The 12107-nt window shown below is 35.8% G+C and overlaps 1 protein-coding gene across 26 annotated transcripts in view; it reads right to left on the bottom strand.

The window, feature by feature from the left end:
• Positions 1-12107, bottom strand: part of Lrrc4c (leucine rich repeat containing 4C) — a 1178862-nt gene that overhangs the window by 714033 nt on the left and 452722 nt on the right. The gene's annotated exons all lie outside the window — the stretch shown is intronic.

Here is a 12107-nt window from a genome sequence, read left to right on the forward strand (position 1 = left end):
TAGCCCCTCTCCTCTCCTGGTCTCGCTTGACTAAATCACTCAGTGTAGCATCTAGGTTTGGTTAATTTTCTGTAAATTTATTCTAGCTAATTTACGACAGGAATTAAAGCAAGATGACCTTTTATATGCTGTATAGACTCATAAAAGCAATGAAATTTTGAGGAAATCATACCCCTTACACAAATCTCTGTGACAACATGTAACCTCACTTTTAACACTCATGAAACAAGTGCTAGTGCCATAAAGCTGAGAAAAATTATTTTAGAAGTCCTGTCAAGATAAACCATTGCTGTTAAAGTAAAATTGGCGGTGGCTCCCAGAATTTCAACATTGTTAGGGGGGGAACTAATGAGCCTGTGAGGCAACCCACCCTCCATGTGGAAAGGACTTTGCTGCTCTTCCAAATTCCTAAAAAGAAATTGTTCATTGACCAATGCTGATCAAGTAGCAGAGCCACATCACTGGAAGTTCCATGTAAGCTCCAGGGCAGAGTTCAGGAAAAGTTGGGCAGTGCCTCAAAATGCAAGAATCCACATACATGGATTAGATTCAAAAATATACCCTAAACAACTGTTCATCAGAAAAAACAGCTCATGAATTAATTTTATTGAATATTATTCATAAAGGCAGATAATATATTTAAAATTTGAGGGATATTCTGACTCAAAAATCTTAATATGATTATATTTCTGTTGGGTTTCTTTTGTAACTGATTTCCTCTACAAAGTATTTTATTTTTCAATTGCAAAATGATGCATGAACTTACAAACTAATATTTTTGATAACAATTGAGAAAAGAGAACCACTTGGAAAATTAAAATAAATGCTAATATTTCATTATTGTTCTGGGATGCAGTGAAGTTACTTGGAAAGAACCTGATCTTTCTGAACCCTGTGTGTAAGCTTTGCTTGGGGTGTCCAGTTTAGGACTAATCTTGATCTTATTGGAATAAGTCCTCCTGTGTCCTCCATGCTACCTGCTGTGTCTTGAATTACAAGCTTCAGCCCCATTGTTGGGAAAAGGACCTCTTTCTAAGAGAAAACAAGACTGTAGTATTATCCTCTTTATTGTTTAGGTGTTTTCCTCCCAGACACAATAGTTTCATTAGACACATGCACTGACTATCTGAAAAGCTGAGCCAGAACCACCTGTGAAAATCTCTAGAGCACTTACCATTCTCTCTCTCCCCACTTCTTCTTCTCCCCTCTCTCTTTCTCTCCCTTCTTCCCCTCCCTCATCTTCCCCCCTTCCATCCCTCCTTTCTCCCTTCCCACTCTCTCTTCTTTTTCCTCCTCTCTCCAGCTCTCTTCTTTTGCTTCAAGCTCTAGACCCCATGGCCCATTATACTAGCACCCTCTCTTTGCATCAGCCCAAAGTTTCACAGGAGAGCCGGGAAACTCTGAAGTCAGTAAGCTGGGACTACTGTAAGGTCAGCATTTGTTTCCCTCAATTGTCTCTCATCATCTCTTCATTTAATATTCCATGTCTCAAATACAGTTTATCATGTATTATTATTTTGTTCTTTTTTAAAATTTTGAGGTAGAAAACTGTTTGTCCCTTTTATCATATTTTGCCAACAAAAAAAAAGCCAAAGTCACCCTCTGCCCTGTGAAGTATCACAGTGAATAAACTTTTCATGACTTTTTTTTTTTTTGGTTGTGGTACTGGTGATTGAACCCAAAGCCTTCAACACAGAGCTCAGCCCACCCATCTATCTGTCTGTCTGTCTGTCAATCTAGCTATCATCTATTATTTACTTTTATTTTTCCAATGTCTCACTAAGTCACTGAATTGCCCAGGCTGGGCTTGAAATTGGAGCCTCCCAGAGTGCTGTGATGCAGGCAGGGGCCTCACACTCCTCTCATCAAGCCCTCTTAAATGGTTCCAAAGTAAGCACTTGTGCTCTGTCTCATAACTTTCCACTATGTCATTTATGCTATTTAGTGTGAAGAGTCTACTCTTTCTTACATTCATGCTTAAAATATTTTAAGCCTCATAGCTTTGAGTGACCTCCCCATTTTGCCTGGACTCTTACTGACAGAACAATTGCTAGGAACTTGGAAGAGCTCATTATTCCTTCATGTTGTTTCTAAACATACTTCAGTGACTGAAGGGAACATTCACCCCCCAGGTCTTTTTCACTCCTAAAATGACAAGGTTTGAATCTGACCAGCAACTTTCCAGCAATACACAGTGAAATACAGCTTCTCTGGGAGGAGGCATTGTTCTGAGGTCCCAGTTCCCACCTATCCCTCTTCAGAATCACCCGGATTTTCCAAAGAACTTTCACACATGAAAAATTAATCTCCACATCCCACCCAACTCTAAACTTCCTCATTAACAAGATCATTCCTTTATAGATCACTTTCTTTCCTCTTTCTTACAGAGAATATATATTGAATACCAGGCCATGTGCTGAGCAGATGGCTACCAGAAGGAAGACAGTCATTTCTGGAAGCTCAACAACCTTGTAAGAATTCTCTTTCCCACTCAGGTACTGTTTATCTATTTGTGTTTCCTGGATATTCACTAATTTTCCCCTAATCTCCAATCTATAGGAAGCTCTCTTAATGAAACTGATCATATTATTTCTCTTTATATCATAATTATTTTATTATGGTTTTAAATTATCTGACCAAACTGTTATATTATATTATAATATCAGAAATATCCCCTTGGCTTTATGTGTGAATGGGATCTTATAGTAACAGGGATGCTATAACTTTTTTCTAGTTACACATATAGTGGAGACAAAAACCTGAAAATACAAAAGTGTATAAATAACAAAGAATACTTCACTTGTCCCTTTGTCCCTTGCTCCAAGTAAGTTTATTTCTCATAAATAACTAATGTGAATGCTTTAGTATACATCTATTCATAACTTATCTCTAGATACTCATACATATATTGAATAAGTTTAATTTGTTTTCTTTTAAACAAAAAAAAATCACATTTTGGTATTTTTTTAAACTTGATTTTTGAGCTTCATATAAATATTGAGCACCATTTCATGTCAGTGCATATAGACCTACCCCATTCTTTTAAAAAGATTGCAGTATTTTTGATGAATAAATGCATAAATCAGTACAAGACAAGAACAGAAAGGCTCCTAGTATCCAATATCCTTCCTGAAAGGTGAAATATTAGCCAAGACATAGAGAAAGAAATGGAAGCAATGCAGCATTGTTCTTCATAGAAATAAGTCCATTGTAATATATAATAAAATCTGGAGGCAGAGACAAGGAGCTAAACCATGCATTGATTTTTCTAGAATCTTTGACAGTGAATTGTTTTATGTTATGTCTACTAAGCTCTCAAATAAAAGGCTACAAGAAGAAGAAAGACTGTTTTCCAAAATCCTTCCCAGATAAATAAATGGGCTACTTAGACATACTGCCTGGAATAAACCAACTGGTTCCCATACTGAAAAGCACAGTGTGGCATGAACTGCATGCTGCTGCACTTATCAGCTCAATTTGGCAAGGAGGGACAACAGGGGAAGGGTTAGAGAGGACTTTTGTTTAATGCTAAAAAATGATAGAGAATTAGAAAGCACTTCAGGCTTGGGGAAAAGTAGGTCACCAGCATGTGTTTACAAAGTTTACTATAGATATAAATTGCATATACATTAATTTTGTTGCCTAAAGTTACGGAAAAATTGATATGTTGTCATTTTAATGCTTTTAACTCAAATCTTAAACATTTGAAATATTTAAACAAGATCCATGTCTATGTGTGACCATTCCAAATTTAAGAGCATCTCCTATAAACAAATAATCATTAGAAGTTGATGAAGCTAGAATCATTTGCTAGGGCTGGGGATTTAGCTCAGTGGTGTTGTGCCTGCTTTGCAAGTACAAGGTCCTGAGTTTGATCCTCAGTACCAGAAAAAAAAAAAAAAGATGTGCTAATTTTAAAATTTGTAAAGGCCCAATTAAAAAAAAAAGAATCAGAAGTACAATAGCCCAGGATGATAGGAAGCCTAGCAGTAATAATAATATTAGCCTTAGTTACTATTTGTGTAGGGTATAGTGTCTAGGAGTTTAGATTTTATATAAATAGACCACCTCAGATTGAATTTCTGGCTCTATTTCCTGATTTAGTAACCCTGAGGAAGATAATTTTTTGCATGTCACAATTTTCTAATCTGTAAAATGGGTAAAAGAGTGGTTACTTCAGGATTTTCTCTAAGGGTTAAATTGGTTCATATGTGTTCAATAAAAGAATATTTCTATTACAAATTCTTCAGAAAAGTTAGCTGTGGTTAATTTAACTTATATGTGGGATGCACATACTGCCTAAGATATCTTAAAACATGAAGACAGTTATTTTGATTTTAGGAATGGTGAAATTAGCAATCTGAGTGACTAAGTTGTTTACACTTAGTTAGAAAATCATAGAAGAGGGATTGGACCAGAAGTATTTCAATATCTAAAGCCTGGTTTCTTTAGACCACATTTCTTCTGCACACACAAACACACACACACACACACACACACACACGCAAATATTTTCAAGGTTTATTTGGGGAACCTTGGTAGCATGTAGAATTCCTTCAGAAACTTAATTTTGAAACTTAGTTTTCTTGTCTGCTTTTTTATTCCATATTAAAAATTTAATATTAAATAATGTTAACTTAGAGTCTCTCTAATTCTCTTACTCTTTTGGTCAAGCATACACTTTTTCTGAGTGCTTTAGCTTTAAATTTTTATTTTATTTTTATTTTCAATTAAAATTTAATTTTTTAAAAAGATATTTCTTAAAGTAAGGCATTGCTGTATTTGAAGGGTACCCCATCAGCAAAGCAAATGTAAACAATTTATCAAGACTTTCTTGTTACAAAACCATATACATGTGCATTTAGGATGATTTGATGCAACCACTGTGGAAATCAGTATGGAGATACCTCAAGAAACTAGGATTAGAGGTCCCATTTGACCCAGATATTCTCATACTGGGTATCTTCCCCAAAGAATTAAAGAAATCATACCACAGCAATATATGTACAACCATGTTTATAGCGGCACAATTTGTAATACCTAAAGCTTGGAAACAGCCCAAGTGCCCAACAACTGGAGACTGGATAAAGAAGATGTGATTTTGTAATAAAATGGAGTACTACTCAGCCATAAAGAATTAGAAACTAGAGACATTTATAGCTAAATAGATGCACATTGAGGCGATACTCTTAAGTGAAATAAATAGGACACACGTGTGTAAATACCGAATAGTTTCTCTGGTGTGAGAAACTGAAAGTGTAAATGAGGATCAAAATGTATAATAGATAATGTGAAATAGGAGGAAAAGTTTCAAAGGGGAAGGGGAAATAGAAGGGGTAGGGGGAAAGAAAGAAAAGAAAGGAATAAATATGAGAAAAGGAAAAAGGAAACAAAGTCTTTTTAAATAGGGAAGGGTGGAGGGGATGAAGGGAGCACAGGGAATGAAGAAAAATAAGAACCAAGATATATCATGGAAAAGTACCAATTCCCAATAATGACAGCATATTGTATACCTAAAATGTACCAATAAACTTAATGACTAAAAATAAATAAATAAAACAAATAAATAAATGACGTGATGATTTGAATCAGAAAAACAGGTCCAAAAAGCATTAAGCAAGACATATCCATCCAGAATCCAGTGTTCCTGAATATTGATACAGTTCTTCCTCAAATCTGTCACAATTAGACATCTCACATATCTTCTTGCACTTATAACCCAAAAGTCTATTTAAATAATCTATGCATAACCTCCTCTTTCCTTGACATACACCTCTGTCTGTACCTTTCCAAGCACACGCGCGCGCGCACACACACACACACACACACACTCTTACTTTCTTTTGCCTTGCCTGGGTCTTTATTTTGAGTCCATTTTATCCCTTTATGGTCAGAAAATGAGCTTGTTAAATGAAAGGGAAACACAGAACTCAGAATATAATAATACCATAAGTTTACAAAGGTACTAATGAAAAGGTGCTCATGAAACAAAATTGCTCTAAGATGTTTCTTATTTAAAGTGTAATGATTTTTTGGTTCACATTTGAGACAGGATGCTACTTTCATAACAGAGTTCATTAAAAAAGCTCTCCTGAGAGGATTATTATTTAGAAAATATAAACTCTTACTGAAATAAAGAAAAAGAGGTCTGAGAAAAATGAATTATTCAGTGTGCACATGCCAGAGGCCAGTAATTGTGTAGTTTTAGTGTCAAGGTTTTCCTTTTCACAATTTTTAGAGAATGGGCAGCAATAAAGGTACATATCAGCCACCCTTCTGGTCCAAATTGAAACCCAACTTATCAACAAAAGCCTCCTTGACCCTTTTAATTCACAGCAATTCATATATTCTTTGAACCTCTGACTACATTCCATTACCATTCATCTTGTCACCTCAGAAAGAATGCAGAGCTCTATGCAATTCAGTAGGCATTTCCTCCCTCTATAGTATATCTTGCTAAATGATGCATCTATCTTCAGTCTTTAAACACCTAGCACATAATATGGGTTATTGTGGATACTCAAATGTTGCCAGTAAATACAAATGAACCATTGGCTAAAATTGAAAGGACTCTATCCTCCCACCAGCTCTGGAACTGTGGCATTAATATCAGGAATGGAATCTTTCATAAAAGTCAAGTGCAACAAACAACTTTGGAGGATTCTTGACCCCCTCAATGTCATTCTTTCCTGTTCTATAGCTACAGGCAAAGCTAACCATGGAATATCATACGTATCATAATGGAAACTTCTGATGTGTTGTACCTTACTTCATCATGCTTTAGGAGAAAATCATATGTGAATTGCTTTGGTTTGAATGTATCTCTCACAAGATCACATTTGGAAAAGTAATCTGCAAAGTCAGATGTTGATGGTATTTGGACATGGTGACTCTGGGCGTTAATTAGGGTTAGGAGAGAGTATGAGAGTTTGGCACCCACAATGGTACACACAGCATATTCTCCATTATATGTGGTAGCTAAGAGAAGTTGATCTCCTGCTGGAACAAAGTAGAATACTAATTAGTAGAGGATAGGAAATGTAGGGAGTAAATAGAAAATGTTTTGTTAACAAGTATCTAAATATAGTTAGACAGGAGGAATAATTTCTGTGATTCTACCAGTCAGTAGGATGACTACAGCTTGTAATAACTTATGTATTATATAAAGAACAAAAGTGAGGGGTCTTTGCACTACAAATACAAAGAAATGATACACATTTAAGGAGAAAGAAATGCTAATTACTCTGCTTTCATCAGATATACATTGCATAGATGTATCAAATTATCATTCTGTAATCCATAGACATCCACAATTATTATGAGCTAATTATACAAAAAAATAAATATGAAGTGCTTTCTCTAAGAGAAAATATAAGAGATTTCTTCTTTAAAGTGCTCTTTCTCCAAAATGCCCTTAATGATATCCTAGTCCTCTACTCATCACAGGGAGAAAGTAACAGAAAGAAAAACAAAACCTATTTTTAAAATATGAACTAGAAAGTAGATATCTGTTTTCTTATTATTATCTCCCCCAAACACATCATCTGAAACTAGTTCATAGAGTCAATATTCCATATCCAGGACCACATTTTGAGATGTATGAGTCTGTTTAAAACTATGGAATATACTTGTTTTCAAATAGCTACTTCAAATACATTACCATTCACAGCTTATACAGTGATTTCAAAGAGGGGGGAGATGTTCTGGAGAGGTAGCATATTGTAAAGACCTTGAGTTCAATCTCCAGGACCAAGAAAAGAAAAGAAGAGAAAAGAGAAGAGAAGAGAAGAGAAGAGAAGAGAAGAGAAGAGAAGAGAGAAGAGAAGAGAAAAACAAAAGAGAGAGAGAGACCTGATGATTAACCCACCAAAGACTTCCCTTTGCTTTGGCAAATATGACATGATGTGTTCATAAACAGAAACAGGAAAGAACTAAAAAACTTGGCAAGTTCTTCATGTCATTGTGACTCATTGCAAATCTCAATGAATATCTCATGAATACCTCCGCTTCCCCATAGAACACCCCATACATCCACTTATATGGGAGACCAGTTGCTTTGTTGAGTAAGTGAAGCTCTGTAGAAACCCTATTCCATTCTCATTCACATGGTCAGAAAGTTGTGGTCATCTCCAGTTATAATTTGAAGTTCTGTTGACAGAGTCCTGAAGCCAAGTGGCCTTTTTCACTTTCCTTTTTTTTCCCCTGTGTTTCCCTCACAAGGAGCTGGAGTGTAGAGGAGAAAACGAGGCTGAGAGTTTTTGGATTGAAAACCACTGAACATTATGTATCTGTGGGTAGCACATGAGTCGGGGGTGCTGATAACAAACAACAATGTGCTGATCTGCTGTGAAAATTCAGTAAACCCAACCATGCTCTAAATTCCTCATTTCATTCCTGGAGAGTAAAATAGGTTCTTATGTTTATTGGCTGACTAACATTTTGTCCAGAGTCTTTTAAGAAAGATTTCTTATAAATTATGGGCAAACATTCTGACTGAGTTTCAGTGCTTTAGGAAGTGAGCATTGCAATTTGCTGGTAGACACTCTCAGAAATAACGACTATGAACTTCTGGCAGATGCAGTGCAACATTCAGAAATATTGGGCATTGTTTAATATGAAATCTGCTGTGTATTTACTGGGGGACCTTAGATGAAATGACCAGCAAATGCTTATAAATTTTTCTTCTTTATGAGATGGATAATATTATCTTTTTATGCCTGTCTCATGGATTTTTGTTGAAGAAACAAGAAGAAACTGAAAAGACTATAAAAAGAAAAGATAGTATTATGTCATACTTCCATAGAAGTCCATATGTATCTCTTTGAAAATTAACAAAACTCCTGACTTGTCTCTTCTTTATGTTTCTATAGGCATATACCAAGCTGGTATTCTATGTTTTGCATCAGTATAAATGCCCTTTATCCCCGCCCTATGCCCTTTGTTACCTCAAAGATATATTTCTAAAATAATCACTCCATACACATAGAAAATGTCACTCTCTGATGGGGATAAAAATAGGAATTTAACTGAAGTAAAGATCTTGATACTTGCAGTTACTTTGGTTTGGATTTTGATTCCCAAATGAGAAAGGGAGGAAAATTCAAGTAAAATCCAATGGAAGCAATCTTTACTAAAATTATGAAAATTCTAGGTAAATGCAGGACTGACTCTTTCCAAAGACAATATATGTTGCAGGATCATGAAAAGCCTTCTCTCTATGTCTAAATGGAACTCAAGATTATTCTGGATCCCAACATTTTTGGCAAATCTCAAGATAGAAAATGGAACATTTCATTGTCTACTTATTGTTGTTGTTATTAAAATAGAGGAAGTATATTTATTTCCTTAAAAGGTTTTTCAAAAAGCAGACAGAAGATGGGAAAAAGGTAGCAAAGACTAGGTTTTAGTTGCATGACAACTGTAGTGACAGACAGACTAGATTCATACAGGAAATGTCTCTTTGGTCACCATTTTCTAGGAATACATAGGAAAGGTGATGAGGCCTCACTATTTCCCAGATAATCAAATTAGATCACTTCAGGCTGTCTCTTGCAGTTACAATCCCTTTACCTCTTTCCCTTACTCATTGTCTTCTCTTTTATCGTGTTTTAGGGTTCATAACAATCACGTTTTTTTCTGAGTTATTTTCAGATCCACTGAGAATTCCATTTTCTCATCTGATAAATGAGGAATTAGGGTTATATCATGTATAAGAATCCTACCAAGCTCATGAAGCCAATTTGCAAATATATTCAGATGAAAATTGTGGTACTGCAAATGGCCTTCCATAAATGCCCAAGTCTGAGCTTATATCCTCTGACCCTACTTACAAAGTTATCCCTCTACGCCTAGGGGGGGGAGTGTAGGTTAAAGTTCAAATCTTACAAAAAGATTTCAGACATCCTTTAGTAAAACAATAGGATGAGTCTCAGTGTAGATTTCTATCCACTTCTATTATAATGGTAGGTAATCATTAAGGACATGGTCCCCAGGCTAGATTGAATTTGAAATCCATGGTTACCAGTTGCTAGATTTGTGGCTGTCAGGTTGGAATATTTGTTATCACCCTCCCTAATCTCGATGTTGCAATCTTAACCCCAAATTGATAGGGCTAGGAGGTGGGGCATTAGGCCTGTGTTTAGGTCCAGGATGTTTGCCGCATGTAATCTGGAATTGTGCTCCTGTAACAGGGGCATCAGGGGTGTTAGCTTGCTCTGTCTACCTCAGGAGGACACAGTGAGAACCTGTAGATCTGGCACTGTGGGACAGCAGGCCCTCACCAGACCCTGAATCTGCCAGGTACCTAAATCACTGACTCCAGATCAGGAGAAATAAGTTTCAATTTTTTTAAGTCCAAAGTTTATGGCATTTTTTAATAAATAAGCTAAAACAGTAGTCTTGGCAGTTTCATTACCTTATTTACATTCTCACTTTCCTAAATTGTAAGTTTGTGGAATGTCATAAAAGGACATGCGTAATATTGAAAAGTGTCTCTAAATTTATACTAAATAAAAATTGATGATCAAAACAAGGTTTCAGTGACATATTGGACAATGTAATACATTGAAATCATTTCCAAATTATAGCTTTATTATTTCCAATGGTTTGTGCTTCCCATTAAGGAAGGTCCAAAGAGAACATGAGAATAAATATTTGACTGATATTGTCTTAATGAGTAAAATCTTGAAGGCTTTTCATTTCTTTGGTTAAGAAAATTTTAAAAAGGAATATTCTTTGAGACAACAAATTGGATGTGTATGCATGGCAAAAGGAGTTTCAGAGCTGAACAAGACATAATCCCTGCTCTCTAGAAGCCTTTAGTCTAATTCTTCAATTATTGAAATCTCAAAGCTTTGCTCGGTTTATAGAACAGATTGCAGAAATATTTGAATGCCAAGGATTAAAAAATAGAGAGGAGCTAGAGAGGAAGAGAGTGGCTGGTTTTACAAAGACTGGGTTTGCTCTTCACCATGGAGAAAGAACAATAGGATTATGTCCGATTATTCCTGGCAGGAATTATCTTCATTCTGCTCTTGCTCTGCTTACTAAAGGACTCAAGCTGAAACTGAGTAGTAGGGACTAGTGTTGTTCAGTGGATCCCAGGAGCACTACTGCTCAGCTCTGATACCTATTAGAGCCACCTGGAAGCCCTGAAAGTATATTGACATTGATGCAGTTTGTTCTGGGTAGACTTCACCAAGGATACATTTAAAACTTTCTTGAGATGATAATAAATCGCCACAGTGAAACCCACCTGACTATTTGAGCTTGTGCAGTTCACGATATCCTTAATAAGGACATAGAACTCAACACAGTAAAACAAAACAAAAAAGGAAAACAAAAACAAAAGCCCTCTTGTTTGTGGAATTACGTAATTCAGAGGTATAACCATAGCAACCAATCCATTGCAGTTTGCCAAAAAATTTTTATTTTTATCACTAAAAGGTCCATGTCCTTGGAACCAACTCATTCCTCAGTCCCAGGAAAATGAATGCAGCTGGCTCACTTATGTATAAAAAAATAAGATGACTGAAATAATTAATTCACTATAATATTTAGTATGAAATGTATTGAAAATCAAGGGGCATATTTATTGCCAATATTTTAACATAGTAACCACTGAGGAATTCACTTTGTATTAGTTTTAATTATGTTAGAGCATGTGTCAGACTTCCAGCATAAAACGACATCTATCACTGTGTGCTTCTATTTAAACATTTTAAAGGTGTTTCCCGTTTCTCAAATTATTGCTCTGCACTTTTCTTTATTTTTCAATTTATTCATGGGCCATTCTGTTGACATACAATTATGTGAGTGAGCACAGTGCTCTAGTGAAAGTGTGTCATGCTCAATCAAGTGCTGAGGAGGTCTCAGCACTTGCGCCTAGTGATTGTTTGGTTCCTGTCCTCAGAGTCAGTTACACAAGAGCAAGTAAATATGCAGTGATCCTTGGCAGTAGCTCAGTACCTACATTCAGGGCTTCACTCTAGGTCTTAGGGGGTCCTATCTGATTTCTATTTTTTATAAATTTTACCAATAGTTGTAAAATGTGAAATGATGGTAATCCTGCTTTGAATTTCTAGTAGGCAATCCAAAAAGGTATGTTA

Source organism: Heterocephalus glaber, unplaced genomic scaffold, assembly GCF_053883595.1.
Source record: "Heterocephalus glaber isolate CG9 unplaced genomic scaffold, H.glaber_assembly_v1.0 deba00000594, whole genome shotgun sequence".
NCBI classification, from domain to species: domain Eukaryota; kingdom Metazoa; phylum Chordata; class Mammalia; order Rodentia; family Bathyergidae; genus Heterocephalus; species Heterocephalus glaber.